The following is a 16,709-nucleotide window of genomic DNA, read 5'->3' on the forward strand; positions in this document are numbered from 1 at the left end:
ATGCGAAGAAACTTCAGGATTCGGGGATCAGTCAATGGATTTTCTTCAAAGTTGGATTTTTGCACTCTGTGGACCAAGAGATGTTGTTCTATAATGTTTTTTTTTTTTTCAAATTTAAAAATATCATTTTTTCATGGAGCTTTGAATGGGATGGATTCACCCTCCTTTAGCCAGGACAGAGCTCCAGGAGCCTGGGTAGGATTCTAGCTTTCTCCCCTTGCAGGCACGTGGCACAGAAGACAATATTTTTTTCCTTAAAATCTTTTTTTTGTGTGTTCCTTGTTGTTCCAAACTTAATTTTAATCACTTTTAATTAGAGATTTTATTAAAAATAGTGCAATAAATGACTAATTTCACAAAAATTAATGTAATATAAAACGGATGTTTTCAACTTTATTGTAGTGTTTTAGAAACTAATATGTCTTCAAAAATGGTTGTTTTTCACTCCTATGAATGAAAACTATTGTTATATGATGTTTTTTTTTTTCAAATTTTAAATGATCATTTTTTCATGGAGCTTTGAAGGGGATGGATTCACCCTCCTTTAGCCAGGACAGAACTCCAGGAGCCTGGGTAGGATTCTAGCTTTCTCCCCTTGCAGGCACCTGGCACAGAAGACATCATTTTTTTCCTTACAATCTTTTTTTTTTGTGTTCCTTGTTGCTCCAAACTTAATTCTATTCACTTTTAATTAGAGATTATATTAAAAATAGTGCAATAAATGACTAATTTCACTAAAAATACTAAAAGTAATATAAAACGGATGTTTTTAACTTTATTGTAGTGTTTTAGAAACTAATATGTCTTCAAAAATGGTTATTTTTCACTCCTAGGAATGAAAGCTGTTGTTATATGATGTTTATTTTCAAATTTTGAAAAAGCAAAGGATTCTAGCTTTCTCCCCTTGCAGGCATCGGACACAGAGAACCTCATGGTTTTCCTAAAAATCATTTTTTATGTTCCCTGGTGTTCCAAACTTAGTTTTAATCAATTTTAATTTGTTATGTTACAAACAGGGTAATAAAGTCTTATTTGGACTATAACTAATGTCATATTGTCTGCTACAAAACTGATATTTTCAGCTCTATTGTAGAGATTCTAGAATCAACTAATAAAGAATTGAAATAAAAAAGGGCATAAGAAGACATTACCAACAACGACCACATGATGGAGATATTGTCTAGACATTACCAACAACGACCACAAGATGGAGATATTGTCTAAACATTACCAACAACGACCACAAGATGGAGATATTTTCCAAAGAGGCAAGAGGGGCAAAGCTGCGATAAGGTAAAATCATTTTTTGAAAGAGATTGTTGTCAGAATGCACATCCGTATCCCAAACAGAATCTCTAGTAAAATATGATCATTTGTGAAACAGGCAAATGAGTGTCCGCTACAATATGATTGCCACATATCTGCATTTGTTGGTATTTAAGGAGTAAGAGTGCAGGTTTAAACCTGCGATCCAGTGTGTTGAAGAATTTCACAACACTACCTCTAGCACATATGGAAATAAATCCTCATAATGATTATTGCCCTGGGCATGTACCAAAAAATCAGTGAGCATATATATATATATCACTGGGTTGAAGCTAGAAACACAGAATAACTGCAAACACATCCTAAATACAGTGTTCCAGCACCTTTGACCTCATCCAGAACGTATCATTTCTTGAAAGGGATTGCTGTCCGAATGCACATCTGAATCCCAAACAGAATCTCTAGTAAAATACGATCATTTGTGAAACAGGCAAATGACTGTCTCAGGGGCCCATTTCTCATTGTCAGACACATGTATGCAATGCTTTCACTGTGCATTGAGCAATAGGGATCAAAAACACAGCAGGTAAGGTTAGAAGTCATGTTCTATGATCATTTCTTTCAGCATTAGGGACTAAATATACTAAACGTATGATGCTAAAATGTTATTTTTACATATATTAATGTAATAAATGATTGCTTATGCTTTATAAACAAATCTAATTATAATAAAAGCTTAAGTTTTGTATTTATCTTGTACCATAGAACATGATTTTCTTTGTATTTCAAGCCCACAAAGTGTCCAAATGATGCACCTTTGACCTCATCCAGAACGTATCATTTCTTGAAAGGGATTGCTGTCCGAATGCACATCTGAATCCCAAACAGAATCTCTAGTAAAATACGATCATTTGTGAAACAGGCAAATGACTGTCTCAGGGGCCCATTTCTCATTGTCAGACACATGTATGCAATGCTTTCACTGTGCATTGAGCAATAGGGATCAAAAACAGAATGGAAACAGACATGGAAACCAACAAGGATGGGATTTGAACCCATGCGTGCAAAGCACAATGGACTAGCAATCCATCGCCTTAACCACTCGGCCACCTCATCAACAAAACTGGGCTGTCCCAACTGGGTTGGCGCGCTCCAGATGATCTTTTTCTTTTTTTTCCCTCGTACTCGAGGGTCATTTTCCTGTTCCACATGCGATTTCAACATTTTCCTTGGGAGATGTCAAGCCAGCAAGCCACTGCTGTGGTTCAGTGGCCAGCGTGGAGTTCAGTGGCCCTGTTGTACACAGAAAGCACATTGAGCTCCTTGGACATGAAAAGTTCCAGATAAAAGCCATTTGTCATCCTTTCTCTTGGTGTCGATGTTGCTATTGTATGTAAAGGTGGCAACTTGCTCAGCGAGCAGGCGGAGCACACACCGAATGCAGATGTGTCTGAGTGGTGTGTCCAAGTGGCTGCAAAAGGACAGCACTCCCGGGGCGCTGTGGCTTAGTTGGTTAAAGTGCCTGTCTAGTAAACAGGAGACCCTGGGTCTGAATCCCAGTGGATAACTGCCTATGGCTAGACTTAATTAAATGCAAGTATTCATTTCCTGTCTTTAACACGACTTGTTTTTCTTAAAATGGATGCAACTTGCAAAACATGAAATACAAACCTTGCTAATCAGCGCTAGCAGCTGGCAAAAAAAAAAGAAGTCAGCAAGGTTTTTTTTCTTTAACCTTAACCCTGCTAATGGAGAAGAGTTAAACGACCGAGTCTATGCAGCTTAAACGGTGCGCACGTCGGGTTCTTAGCTGAAAGGGTGGTAAATCACGCTCACCCCAGTCCTTAATCTTTTAAAGAGGATACAAAATTGAACCTAGTCGCCACATCACATACATCCTGTTCAATGATAAAAAGGTAACATCTATCCTCGCTCCAGAGTAAATCTCACATTGAGGGCATATTTTTTTTTCACTTTACCGTGAATCGGGCTCGGCTGCACAGAGGAGAGAGCAGAGCAATGAGGTCACGGGGACAGGGGAGTCACACGCTGGCGGTTTGAATACGCGGAAGATCACTGAGGGATCCACAGTATATGGACCCTCCGTGCGCAATCAGTCCGCACTCCGGACTCTGAATCCTGCCATCCGAGTTAAGATCTCGGCAGAACCTGAAGCGCAGTTCCTTCTTAAAACGTAATCTGGTGAGCATTTCTAGAATCGTACTTGTATAGATGCAGCCTTTAATGTGTTGCTAGGTTAAAATTGATGACTTCTTGTATTTCAGTAGGCAACTGCCCTCTTGATTTCAGATTGAATTTCTTTATTACAGGGGCGCTTTTATGATGACAGAGTCATGTTCAGGTACTTTGCTTGATGGAGGAAGCTCATTTCGGACTCTGTGTTCTGCTCACCTGGAAAGGTCTGCTGTACTACTACAAGAGAGAAGTAGAGTCTGGAAGAAGGGACAATTTTATGATGCTTTGGAAGGTAGTTTTTTTTTTCTTTGAAATCGAAATGAATCAGAATATCAGAGCAAAAGACAAACTCTTGGTTTGGTTTAAAGAGATATGGTTTTAAAACAGACAAAATGTAGAAAACAGGTGTTTCTCACTTTTGGAAAAGAATGGACCGGGGGTATTTTACTAGTTGCAGTGCTGAGCTCACCGGGTTGCAGTCCTGCAGTGTTGCACCAGGGTCAGTGGTGCAATGGATAACACGTCTGACTACGGATCAGGAGATTGTAGATTCGACTTCTGCCTGGCTCGGGTCGTTTTTAAACGCATCAGGCTACTCCCTAAGTAGCCTGTGCTACTTACTGTATTGTAATCGTACCCAGTAAGAGATTTCCTTCATGTAAATGAACTGCACCTGACAGCTTTAGAAAAACACCTGGGCTCAGTACGGTGCTGAGAGCTCAGCGTTGCTGTTGTTCTAATTAGCACGCACTGCATCGGCTATGAACCCGAACTTTTCAATTATTCCGATCAGTAAGTCAACACGTAGTCCACATGAAAGGTAGAAATATTCTCTTGTCTGTCTCTTGTTTGTATAGAACTGAATGTCCCTGACAATGTACTGTTAGTTTTAATTGAAGAACGGCATTTGTGTTCAAATATACCAGACAAGTTTACGTAACTGCTCATGCGACACTCAGTTGTAATTAGTCAAGAAATAAAGTCGAACAACAGCTGCGGGTTTGATTCTGAACGTATGAGATTGCAGCGCCTTTTACTTCCATTGACAAATGATAGAGATTCGAAGAGAGATCCTTCAGACCAACAAGCAAACCCACGGCTATTTCGGTTTTCTATCTAGGCAACGTTGGTGTCTGCAATAGCATACATGAAAGCGTGATGCAATTTCTGTGGCTACATTTGTTGCACATCATGCACAGTAAGAGTGTTTCTAACACCAAATAAAAAGTCAACAATTAGCGATCACGCCTTCTCCTCAGTTAACCCACTGAAACCCTTGCTGTTAACAGATCTTTAATGCGTGCTTTACGAGCACCTACATATCGTGTCGGTTCTTTCAGCTTTATTCATTAGGTTTTCAAAGGCATAAGTAGAGCACCAGAGGTGCGAACGCAGAATGTGTGGTAATCTGAAGAACTGCTTTCCATGGCAGCGGGTCCAAGCGATTTAGCATTTTTATAGTACCGGGAAAGGAGAAGCGGCACTTTGCCTTTGCCGCGCAGGCACAAGGCGACGTGCGGCAGACGCCGGAGTCGGCAAGTTCCGAACCTGCGCGGGGAAGCCCCAACGCATTTCGAGTCCATCGCCTTAACCACTCGGCCATGACAAAAGCGAGCTCGCTGCCGCCGCATTCCTCCTATAATCTAACACGGAGTGCGAAGTCGCTGCGGAAACCTTTTTAAAGTTGCTCTCCGTTAAAAAAAAAAATACCTTTCACAAGATTCGTGCCGGCAGACAGACATGCCTCAGAGGGTTTAAGGCTGGCTTCACGTTCAAATGATGAAGTCCCCCAGTCCGGATGTCAAAATGCAACTTTGGCAGACAGAAAAAACATCAACAAACCACAAATGTGGAAAAGGATTTTACAAGCTGCACCACACTGCACTTTCCAAAGCATTTACATTCGTGTTAGACGCAGGAATTGCCTTTGATTTGCGCGCTTACGAACGCCATGGAAAACGAAACAAAACTAAAGCCCTCAGCTCCTGCACTTGATTATAATGCCGTTACGTGTCGAAGCAGGAATTTACGTCATCCTACCACTGCAACACGGGGAATAGAGGGAAATGAGAACAATCTACGAATTGTCTCTAAACAGTCCCTACAGTTGTAAGACGCCTGGAAGCGTGCACCCCCATCATTAATCTTTGCGCATCTGTGCAAGGTAAACTCTGGAGCAGTCTCTGAAACGGCTCAAAGGAAACACGTGATTGATTCCATGTGCATCTGGGGTTCATTTCTTATTTACATTTAATTCAAGGGAAAGGCTTGGGTCAGATTCAGACGGCCTCCAACAGCGAGATTCAAGCGTCCCACCTTCAGCCCAATCTGCGCCGCCAGAACGCCAATGGCTCCTCTGGTCTCCGGGGTGCGGTTGTGACTCCGTAACCTAAAGTGTTGGTGGCAGACAAATGGAGACTAACAGGTGATGTCCTAGGACATGACTACATTGTGACACTCGGTGGGGATGGTGACCATTGCTTGGAAAAGAGTGCGAGGCCCCTTTAGAAAAACATTTTGTTAACAGGCATTCTGCCTCAGCCTAAACACCTATAGCTTGCAAAGCACATGCTATTAGACAGGCACCTCTGCAAGACCTTAAGAGTCTCTTAAACTAGTGATAGAAAGGTGTTCCCAATAGGCGATGTTCGGCTTTCAAATCATCTCTCCGTGGAAGCGCCGAGATGCAGCTGTTTAAGGCTTAGAAGCAGCTGACTGTTTCACTACCTAGCTGATCACTGTCAGTCAGGGAGCTCAGAGGTGAAAAGCCTGTCTGAGACAATTCGTCGTCGATCAGTTCAATATGTTCCGTACCAGCTCGGCGCACCTGAGATCATCTTGGTAGCCGTGTAGCTCAGATGAGTGAGAGCGTGTGTGTGTGTACCACCGTGATTGGATGCCGGTCCTTCTCAGGTCACAGTAAACCTTCTGCTGCCTAACTTCCCTAATTTTGGGGATCCCTTTGAAAAAGCAAAGGAAAAAAAAACTGTCTCTCATCAGCGTGATTGACCCTCCCCAGTGTGCCCCAGTGGCCTAATGGCTAAGACACTGGCCTCCTAAAACAGTGATTGTGGGTTTGAGTCCCATCTGGGGTGCTCCTGTCCCATTTTGAGCGTACAAATGTCCTTGTGATTTGCAAAGCTACAACCCCACCTTACTCAGTGAGCGTCTCTGCTTTTCTCTCACATACAGTTGGGAGAAAAACTTTTGTAAACAGCCCTTCGGAATGATGTGGATTTCTGCATGAATGGCTCCTAACATGTGATCTTATCTTTATCTAAGTCATAATAATTAATAAAGAGAGTCTGATTTCACAAACAACACACGCCCAACATTTGACATTGCTGTTTCTTTATTGACCAAATGGTTTAAACAATCAAGGTCATTGATGGAAAAAGTATGTGAACCCTTATATTAAGGAGCTAGTGGAACCTCCTTTATGACAAAAACCTCAATCCCCACTTTCTGTAGCGGCTGGTCAGACCTGAGCAGCGGTTAGGAAGTATTTTGGCCTATTCCTCTATGCAAAACTGTTTCAGTTCATGTATATTTTTGGGATGTCTTGCGCTGAACGGCCTGCTTCAGATCACGCCACAGCACTTCAATGGGATTGGGGTCAGGACTCTTACTTGGCCATCCCAAAATATGGAATTTCTTCTGTTTCAGCCACTCTGTTGTTGATGTACTCCTTTGTTTTTGTCATGCTGCATGACCCAGCGTCTTTCGAGTTTTAGATCACAGGCAGACACCCTGACATTCTGCTGTAGAATTTCCTGATACATCTTGGAATTCATCGGTCCCTCGATGATTGCAAGCCGTACAGCCTCCGCCATGCTTCCCAGGTGGGATGAGGTTTTGGAGTTGGTATGCAGTGTTTTGTTATCTCCAAACATAACGCTGTGCACATTTACCAACAAGTTCAACTTTTGTCACGTCTGTCCACAGAACATTGTTCCAGGAGTTGCTGTGGAACATCCATGTGGTCTTTAGCAAACTTGAGAGGGGCAGTGGTGGTTTTTTTTGGGGGGAGAGCAGTGGTTTCCTCCGTGGTGACCTCGCATGATCACCACTCAGATTTCTGTTCAGATTTCTTCTTATGGTGGACTCATGGACACAGACGTAAGACAAAGTCAACCACCTGTTCGCTAGATCCCATACCCACTCAGCTAGTCAAAGATTCCCTCGAAGGACTGGCAGGACCTATAATTAGTATGATGAATGCATCGCTTGCGTCAGGCGTTGTACCTGATCAATTTAAGGTAGCGGTTGTTAGACCGCTCCTTAAGAAGTCAAATTTGGATCCACAAGTTCTTAACAACTACAGGCCTGTCTCAAAGGTCCCATTTCAATCTAAAAGTTTTGAGAGAATAGTTGTTGCCCAACGTCAATCGTATCTGGATTCAAATAATATACTTGAGAAATTTCAGTCTGGTTTCTGAAACAGCATTAACAAGAGCCTTAAATGATATTCTCTTAGCTACTGATGCGTGGAATGCAACAGTGCTAGGTTGCAACAGTGCTAGGAATGCAAACGTTAGGTTGCGCTTCTTCATGCTGCATGGTCGGCATGAGTGGAGCTTTTTAAACGTCTGTACTTAGTGCGCCTCATAAGAAATCGTTTGTCCCCGTTCAAAAGAGATTGTGCGATGTCCTGCAGCGTTCGCAAAGCAAACCTTTGACAGTTTGAAAAGAGGAATTTATTCTGCTTCCTGTGCGTGCAGTAGTTACAAAGTTGAACGTCTTTACACGATCTGCTGCAGTTTTCAGTGGGCGGGCTTTGTCAGATGGCTTGGAAAAACGCACTGTGTTTCGGCTCGGGAAACATCATGAGCAGTGTCCTGCATGTTTTCTGTGTATAGCTGTCTTTTAACGCATACAGAATTCATTCGAAATCATTGATTTCTCCAATTAACAAAGGTCCCTTAAAGGATGAGTCAAAGTAACGTCTAATCGGATTAGTTTCCTTAGAGCTGGTTTAGAGTTTGCTCAAGAGTTTACCTTTCACAGACGCGCAAAGAAGAATGTTGGGGGTGCACGCTTCAAGGCGCCTTACAGCTGTGGGGAGTGATTCGAGACGATTCGTGGCGTGTGCTCGTTCCCATATACTGTACACCCCGGGGTGCAGTGCTAGGATGACGTATAATACCGCTTGGGCAAGTAACGGCGTTATACGCAAGTGCGGGACGTGAGGGTTTTCGTTTGTTCGTTTTGTTTTGCTCTGCTTTGCTTTGTTTTGCTTTCCATCGCGTTGGTAAGAGCGTAAATAAAAAGGCGATTCCTGCGTCTACCACTAATGTTTGAGCTATTTCAAGTGCGACGTGGTGCGGCTTTTCAAATGCTTGTGGGCATTTCTCTGTTGTTGATTCTTTTTTTGTGTGTAACAAAGTGGCATTTTCATGTCCGGACGGGGAGACTTTATCATTCCGACATGAAGCCACCCTTAAGTCCTCTGAGGCGTGTCTGTCTGCAAGGCTTGTATTTTGGAAATGTTTTTTTGAAACGGAGAACGACTTTGAAATAGGCTTCCGCCGGCGCCTCGCGATCCAGGTAAGATTGTAGCAAGAACGCAGCGGCAGTGGGGCTTGCTGTAGTCGTGGCCGAGTGGTTAAGGCGATGGACTAGAAATCCATTGGGGTCTCCCCGCGCAGGTTCGAATCCTGCCGACTACGTTATCCGCCTCCAGTCGGTGTGTTTCGGCGCAAACAAAGAAGCGCGCCTCTTTGCTGTTCCTGGTGGTTTTAAAACGCCCAATCGCTTGTACCCGCTGCCTTGGAAATAAGTTCTTCAGCGTCCGCGAATGGCATTTTGCAGCTGGAAGCAGATGTCGACGCGTTTTGCACAGAGCACCAAAAAAGCGTCTTTTTTGAAGGCCCTGGCACTGAGCATTGGTGGTTCAGTGGTAGAATTCTCGCCTGCCACGCGGGAGGCTCGGGTTCGATTCCCGGCCAATTCAGTGGCTTTTGCAGCGAGCGGCTCCATCACTTGCATCCCCATGCAACTCGCAACTCAAAAAACCCACTGAAGCTAAGCAGGTGTGAGCCAGGTCAGTACCCGGATGAGGGTGAGCTACAGGGAAAAACAAAGCTTCCAGCTGGAAGCGGTGTTAATGGTGCCGGCGGTGGGGCGCTCACCCTGAGGTCTGTGCGGGTCCCAATGCCCCAGTATAGTGACGGAGATGCTGTGTTGTAAAAGGGCGCTGTCTTTTGGATGAGATGTAAAACCGAGGTCACAGCGCTCTGTGGTCATTCAAAATGACCACCAAAACCTTTGACAAAAGCTCTTGGTAATTGATGGTCTTCAATAATGCTTCTCCTTTAGGTACATTTTAAATCAGCTGAAAAATGCTGTGAAATGGGGGGGCACTTCAGGCCAGTGTAGGATTTGGGTTACAAGAACCATGAAACTGCACGAGAAAGCCCGTACACTGAATTACACGGCTTTCTATTCAAAGGAGGACAAAAGAAATTCCCTGAGTTCGATTTTTTGCAGCACAGAGAGGAGCACTGTTGTGAGGCCGGTTAGCTCAGTTGGTTCGAGCGTGGTGCTAATAACGCCAAGGTCACGGGTTCGAGCCCCGTACTGGCCAGGTCCTTTTCTCCTCTCTTACCAAAGCTGTTAGGTTCCTTTCCGTGGTGAGAGGGGTTGTCATGCAACGCTGCCACATAGTGCCGACAGACAAGAGTGTTGCGGGAGAAGAGAAAAGTGTTTGAAGATTTAAGAGTGTCTTAGGTGGAGCCAAAATCAAGTGTCACAAATACAAGTGGTTGGATTTCCAATGTTTAATATGGTAAAAATAAGCGGAAGTTATCTGCCGGTCCGGCACAGTCTGCCATGCTTTTGTCATATACTGTAAAGTGGTGTCGAACTGGGTGTCGAACTGGAGCCTCACCATTTGCATATGTGAGGCTCCAGTTATACATTGAGTGTCACATTAAATGACAAAAATGAAGAGAGTTAAAGCAGCTGGAGAGGTTTTCTTACAACTTTTGAGCTGACACAGTTTTGGAAAATGTTTCCTTCACGCTGCACTGTACAACATAGGCAGCCAAGAGTCTCCAAAACAAAACAGAATTGACAGATAGGAGAAAATTCCCACTCGTCCTGAAGTTCCCAAAATCCAGCACTGAGCGTAATCAAAGTGTCTAAGTAGCGTGGGAATGCTAACCCTAACCCTAGCTGGAGTTTGAGCAATCCAGCACTGAGCGTAAAAAGATGAGTCAAAGTAACGTCTAATCGGATTAGTTTCCTTAGAGCTGGTTCAGAGTCTGCTCAAGAGTTTACCTTTCACACATGCGCAAAGAAGAATGTTGGGGGTGCACGCTTCAAGGCGCCTTACAGCTGTAGGGAGTGATTCGAGACGATTCGTGACGTGTGCTCGTTCCCATATACCGTACGCCCCGGGTTGCAGTGCTAGGATGATGTACAATACCGCTTGGGCACATAACGGCGTTATACGCAAGGTTTTCGTTTGTTCGTTTTGTTTTGCTCTGCTTTGCTTTGTTTTGCTTTCCATCGCGTTGGTAAGAGCGTAAATAAAAAGGCGATTCCTGCGTCTACCACTAATGTAAGAGCTATTTCAAGTGCGACGTGGTGCGGCTTTTCAAATGCTTGTGGGCATTTCTCTGTTGTTGATTCTTTTTTTGTGTGTAACAAAGTGGCATTTTCATGTCCGGACGGGGAGACTTTATCATTCCGACATGAAGCCACCCTTAAGTCCTCTGAGGCGTGTCTGTCTGCAAGGCTTGTATTTTGGAAATGTTTTTTTGAAACGGAGAACGACTTTGAAATAGGCTTCCGCCGGCGCCTCGCGATCCAGGTAAGATTGTAGCAAGAACGCAGCGGCAGTGGGGCTTGCTGTAGTCGTGGCCGAGTGGTTAAGGCGATGGACTAGAAATCCATTGGGGTCTCCCCGCGCAGGTTCGAATCCTGCCGACTACGTTATCCGCCTCCAGTCGGTGTGTTTCGGCGCAAGCAAAGAAGCGTGCCTCTTTGCTGTTCCTGGTGGTTTTAAAACGCCCAATCGCTTGTACCCGCTGCCTTGGAAATAAGTTCTTCAGCGTCCGCGAATGGCATTTTGCAGCTGGAAGCAGATGTCGACGCGTTTTGCACAGAGCACCAAAAAAGCGTCTTTTTTGAAGGCCCAGGCACTGAGCATTGGTGGTTCAGTGGTAGAATTCTCGCCTGCCACGCGGGAGGCTCGGGTCCGATTCCCGGCCAATGCAGTGGCTTTTGCAGCGAGCAGCTCCATCACTTGCATCCCCATGCAACTCGCAACTCAAAAAACCCACTGAAGCTAAGCAGGTGTGAGCCAGGTCAGTACCCGGATGAGGGTGAGCTACAGGGAAAAACAAAGCTTCCAGCTGGAAGCGGTGTTAATGGTGCCGGCGGTGGGGCGCTCACCCTGAGATCTGTGCGGGTCCCAATGCCCCAGTATAGTGATGGAGATGCTGTGTTGTAAAAGGGCGCTGTCTTTTGGATGAGATGTAAAACCGAGGTCACAGCGCTCTGTGGTCATTCAAAATGACCACCAAAACCTTTGACAAAAGCTCTTGGTAATTGATGGTCTTCAATAATGCTTCTCCTTTAGGTACATTTTAAATCAGCTGAAAAATGCTGTGAAATGGGGGGGCACTTCAGGCCAGTGTAGGATTTGGGTTACAAGAACCATGAAACTGCACGAGAAAGCCCGTACACTGAATTACACGGCTTTCTATTCAAAGGAGGACAAAAGAAATTCCCTGAGTTCGATTTTTTGCAGCACAGAGAGGAGCGCTGTTGTGAGGCCGGTTAGCTCAGTTGGTTCGAGCGTGGTGCTAATGACGCCAAGGTCACGGGTTCGAGCCCCGTACTGGCCAGGTCCTTTTCTCCTCTCTTACCAAAGCTGTTAGGTTCCTTTCCGTGGTGAGAGGGGTTGTCATGCAACGCTGCCACATAGTGCCGACAGACAAGAGTGTTGCGGGAGAAGAGAAAAGTGTTTGAAGATTTAAGAGTGTCTTAGGTGGAGCCAAAATCAAGTGTCACAAATACAAGTGGGAGGATTTCCAATGTTTAATATGGTAAAAATAAGCGGAAGTTATCTGCCGGTCCGGCACAGTCTGCCATGCTTTTGTCATATACTGTAAAGTGGTGTCGAACTGGGTGTCGAACTGGAGCCTCACCATTTGCATATGTGAGGCTCCAGTTATACATTGAGTGTCACATTAAATGACAAAAATGAAGAGAGTTAAAGCAGCTGGAGAGGTTTTCTTACAACTTTTGAGCTGACACAGTTTTGGAAAATGTTTCCTTCACGCTGCACTGTACAACATAGGCAGCCAAGAGTCTCCAAAACAAAACAGAATTGACAGATAGGAGAAAATTCCCACTCGTCCTGAAGTTCCCAAAATCCAGCACTGAGCGTAAACAAAGTGTCTAAGTAGCGTGGGAATGCTAACCCTAACCCTAGCTGGAGTTTGAGCAATCCAGCACTGAGCGTAAAAAGATGAGTCAAAGTAACGTCTAATCGGATTAGTTTCCTTAGAGCTGGTTCAGAGTCTGCTCAAGAGTTTACCTTTCACACATGCGCAAAGAAGAATGTTGGGGGTGCACGCTTCAAGGCGCCTTACAGCTGTAGGGAGTGATTCGAGACGATTCATGGCGTGTGCTCGTTCCCATATACCGTACGCCCCGGGGTGCAGTGCTAGGATGATGTACAATACCGCTTGGGCACGTAACGGCGTTATACACAAGGTTTTCGTTTGTTCGTTTTGTTTTGCTCTGCTTTGCTTTGTTTTGCTTTCCATCGCGTTGGTAAGAGCGTAAATAAAAAGGCGATTCCTGCGTCTACCACTAATGTAAGAGCTATTTCAAGTGCGACGTGGTGCGGCTTTTCAAATGCTTGTGGGCATTTCTCTGTTGTTGATTCTTTTTTTGTGTGTAACAAAGTGGCATTTTCATGTCCGGACGGGGAGACTTTATCATTCCGACATGAAGCCACCCTTAAATCCTCTGAGGCGTGTCTGTCTGCAAGGCTTGTATTTTGGAAATGTTTGTTTGAAACGGAGAACGACTTTGAAATAGGCTTCCGCCGGCGCCTCGCGATCCAGGTAAGATTGTAGCAAGAACGCAGCGGCAGTGGGGCTTGCTGTAGTCGTGGCCGAGTGGTTAAGGCGATGGACTAGAAATCCATTGGGGTCTCCCCGCGCAGGTTCGAATCCTGCCGACTACGTTATCCGCCTCCAGTCGGTGTGTTTCGGCGCAAGCAAAGAAGCGCGCCTCTTTGCTGTTCCTGGTGGTTTTAAAACGCCCAATCGCTTGTACCCGCTGCCTTGGAAATAAGTTCTTCAGCGTCCGCGAATGGCATTTTGCAGCTGGAAGCAGATGTCGACGCGTTTTGCACAGAGCACCAAAAAAGCGTCTTTTTTGAAGGCCCAGGCACCGAGCATTGGTGGTTCAGTGGTAGAATTCTCGCCTGCCACGTGGGAGGCTCGGGTTCGATTCCTGGCCAATGCAGTGGCTTTTGCTGCGAGTGGCTCCATCACTTGCATCCCCTTGCAACTCGCAACTCAAAAAACCCACTGAAGCTAAGCAGGTGTGAGCCAGGTCAGTACCCGGATGAGGGTGAGCTACAGGGAAAAACAAAGCTTCCAGCTGGAAGCGGTGTTAATGGTGCCGGCGGTGGGGCGCTCACCCTGAGGTCTGTGTGGGTCCCAATGCCCCAGTATAGTGACGGAGATGCTGTGTTGTAAAAGGGCGCTGTCTTTTGGATGAGATGTAAAACCGAGGTCACAGCGCTCTGTGGTCATTCAAAATGACCACCAAAACCTTTGACAAAAGCTCTTGGTAATTGATGGTCTTCAATAATGCTTCTCCTTTAGGTACATTTGAAATCAGCTGAAAAATGCTGTGAAATGGGGGGGCACTTCAGGCCAGTGTAGGATTTGGGTTACAAGAACCATGAAACTGCACGAGAAAGCCCGTACACTGAATTACACGGCTTTCTATTCAAAGGAGGACAAAAGAAATTCCCTGAGTTCGATTTTTTGCAGCACAGAGAGGAGCGCTGTTGTGAGGCCGGTTAGCTCAGTTGGTTCGAGCGTGGTACTAATAACGCCAAGGTCACGGGTTCGAGCCCCGTACTGGCCAGGTCCTTTTCTCCTCTCTTACCAAAGCTGTTAGGTTCCTTTCCGTGGTGAGAGGGGTTGTCATGCAACGCTGCCACATAGTGCCGACAGACAAGAGTGTTGCGGGAGAAGAGAAAAGTGTTTGAAGATTTAAGAGTGTCTTAGGTGGAGCCAAAATCAAGTGTCACAAATACAAGTGGGAGGATTTCCAATGTTTAATATGGTAAAAATAAGCGGAAGTTATCTGCCGGTCCGGCACAGTCTGCCATGCTTTTGTCATATACTGTAAAGTGGTGTCGAACTGGGTGTCGAACTGGAGCCTCACCATTTGCATATGTGAGGCTCCAGTTATACGTCGAGTGTCACATTAAATGACAAAAATGAAGAGAGTTAAAGCAGCTGGAGAGGTTTTCTTACAACTTTTGAGCTGACACAGTTTTGGAAAATGTTTCCTTCACGCTGCACTGTACAACATAGGCAGCCAAGAGTCTCCAAAACAAAACAGAATTGACAGATAGGAGAAAATTCCCACTCGTCCTGAAGTTCCCAAAATCCAGCACTGAGCGTAAACAAAGTGTCTAAGTAGCGTGGGAATGCTAACCCTAACCCTAGCTGGAGTTTGAGCAATCCAGCACTGAGCGTAAAAAGATGAGTCAAAGTAACGTCTAATCGGATTAGTTTCCTTAGAGCTGGTTCAGAGTCTGCTCAAGAGTTTACCTTTCACACATGCGCAAAGAAGAATGTTGGGGGTGCACGCTTCAAGGCGCCTTACAGCTGTAGGGAGTGATTCGAGACGATTCGTGGCGTGTGCTCGTTCCCATATACCGTACGCCCCGGGGTGCAGTGCTAGGATGATGTACAATACCGCTTGGGCACGTAACGGCGTTATACGCAAGGTTTTCGTTTGTTCGTTTTGTTTTGCTCTGCTTTGCTTTGTTTTGCTTTCCATCGCGTTGGTAAGAGCGTAAATAAAAAGGCGATTCCTGCGTCTACCACTAATGTAAGAGCTATTTCAAGTGCGACGTGGTGCGGCTTTTCAAATGCTTGTGGGCATTTCTCTGTTGTTGATTCTTTTTTTGTGTGTAACAAAGTGGCATTTTCATGTCCGGACGGGGAGACTTTATCATTCCGACATGAAGCCACCCTTAAGTCCTCTGAGGCGTGTCTGTCTGCAAGGCTTGTATTTTGGAAATGTTTTTTTGAAACGGAGAACGACTTTGAAATAGGCTTCCGCCGGCGCCTCGCGATCCAGGTAAGATTGTAGCAAGAACGCAGCGGCAGTGGGGCTTGCTGTAGTCGTGGCCGAGTGGTTAAGGCGATGGACTAGAAATCCATTGGGGTCTCCCCGCGCAGGTTCGAATCCTGCCGACTACGTTATCCGCCTCCAGTCGGTGTGTTTCGGCGCAAGCAAAGAAGCGTGCCTCTTTGCTGTTCCTGGTGGTTTTAAAACGCCCAATCGCTTGTACCCGCTGCCTTGGAAATAAGTTCTTCAGCGTCCGCGAATGGCATTTTGCAGCTGGAAGCAGATGTCGACGCGTTTTGCACAGAGCACCAAAAAAGCGTCTTTTTTGAAGGCCCAGGCACTGAGCATTGGTGGTTCAGTGGTAGAATTCTCGCCTGCCACGCGGGAGGCTCGGGTTCGATTCCCGGCCAATGCAGTGGCTTTTGCAGCGAGCGGCTCCATCACTTGCATCCCCTTGCAACTCGCAACTCAAAAAACCCACTGAAGCTAAGCAGGTGTGAGCCAGGTCAGTACCCGGATGAGGGTGAGCTACAGGGGAAAACAAAGCTTCCAGCTGGAAGCGGTGTTAATGGTGCCGGCGGTGGGGCGCTCACCCTGAGGTCTGTGCGGGTCCCAATGCCCCAGTATAGTGACGGAGATGCTGTGTTGTAAAAGGGCGCTGTCTTTTGGATGAGATGTAAAACCGAGGTCACAGCGCTCTGTGGTCATTCAAAATGACCACCAAAACCTTTGACAAAAGCTCTTGGTAATTGATGGTCTTCAATAATGCTTCTCCTTTAGGTACATTTTAAATCAGCTGAAAAATGCTGTGAAATGGGGGGGCACTTCAGGCCAGTGTAGGATTTGGGTTACAAGAACCATGAAACTGCACGAGAAAGCCCGTACACTGAATTACACGGCTT

The 16,709-nt window shown here is 45.5% G+C and overlaps 8 non-coding genes across 8 annotated transcripts; all 8 read left to right on the forward strand.

Moving 5' to 3' along the window:
* The first annotated feature begins 9,049 nt into the window (after window positions 1-9,049).
* Window positions 9,050-9,131, forward strand: trnas-aga (transfer RNA serine (anticodon AGA)). Its single transcript has one exon. It is a non-coding gene; the product is annotated as a tRNA-Ser (tRNA).
* An 843-nt stretch (window positions 9,132-9,974) lies between these two features.
* On the forward strand, window positions 9,975-10,048 carry trnai-aau (transfer RNA isoleucine (anticodon AAU)). The gene has a single exon. It is a non-coding gene; the product is annotated as a tRNA-Ile (tRNA).
* A 1,270-nt stretch (window positions 10,049-11,318) lies between these two features.
* trnas-aga (transfer RNA serine (anticodon AGA)) lies at window positions 11,319-11,400 on the forward strand. The gene has a single exon. It is a non-coding gene; the product is annotated as a tRNA-Ser (tRNA).
* An 843-nt stretch (window positions 11,401-12,243) lies between these two features.
* Window positions 12,244-12,317, forward strand: trnai-aau (transfer RNA isoleucine (anticodon AAU)). Its single transcript has one exon. It is a non-coding gene; the product is annotated as a tRNA-Ile (tRNA).
* Window positions 12,318-13,587: 1,270 nt separating this feature from the next.
* trnas-aga (transfer RNA serine (anticodon AGA)) lies at window positions 13,588-13,669 on the forward strand. The gene has a single exon. It is a non-coding gene; the product is annotated as a tRNA-Ser (tRNA).
* An 843-nt stretch (window positions 13,670-14,512) lies between these two features.
* Window positions 14,513-14,586, forward strand: trnai-aau (transfer RNA isoleucine (anticodon AAU)). Its single transcript has one exon. It is a non-coding gene; the product is annotated as a tRNA-Ile (tRNA).
* Window positions 14,587-15,856: 1,270 nt separating this feature from the next.
* Window positions 15,857-15,938, forward strand: trnas-aga (transfer RNA serine (anticodon AGA)). The gene has a single exon. It is a non-coding gene; the product is annotated as a tRNA-Ser (tRNA).
* A 213-nt stretch (window positions 15,939-16,151) lies between these two features.
* Window positions 16,152-16,222, forward strand: trnag-gcc (transfer RNA glycine (anticodon GCC)). The gene has a single exon. It is a non-coding gene; the product is annotated as a tRNA-Gly (tRNA).
* Window positions 16,223-16,709: the final 487 nt, after the last annotated feature.

The sequence above is a fragment of the Lepisosteus platostomus genome, unplaced genomic scaffold, assembly GCF_059453375.1.
Source record: "Lepisosteus platostomus isolate fLepPlt1 unplaced genomic scaffold, fLepPlt1.hap1 Scaffold_107_H1, whole genome shotgun sequence".
NCBI lineage: Eukaryota > Metazoa > Chordata > Actinopteri > Semionotiformes > Lepisosteidae > Lepisosteus > Lepisosteus platostomus.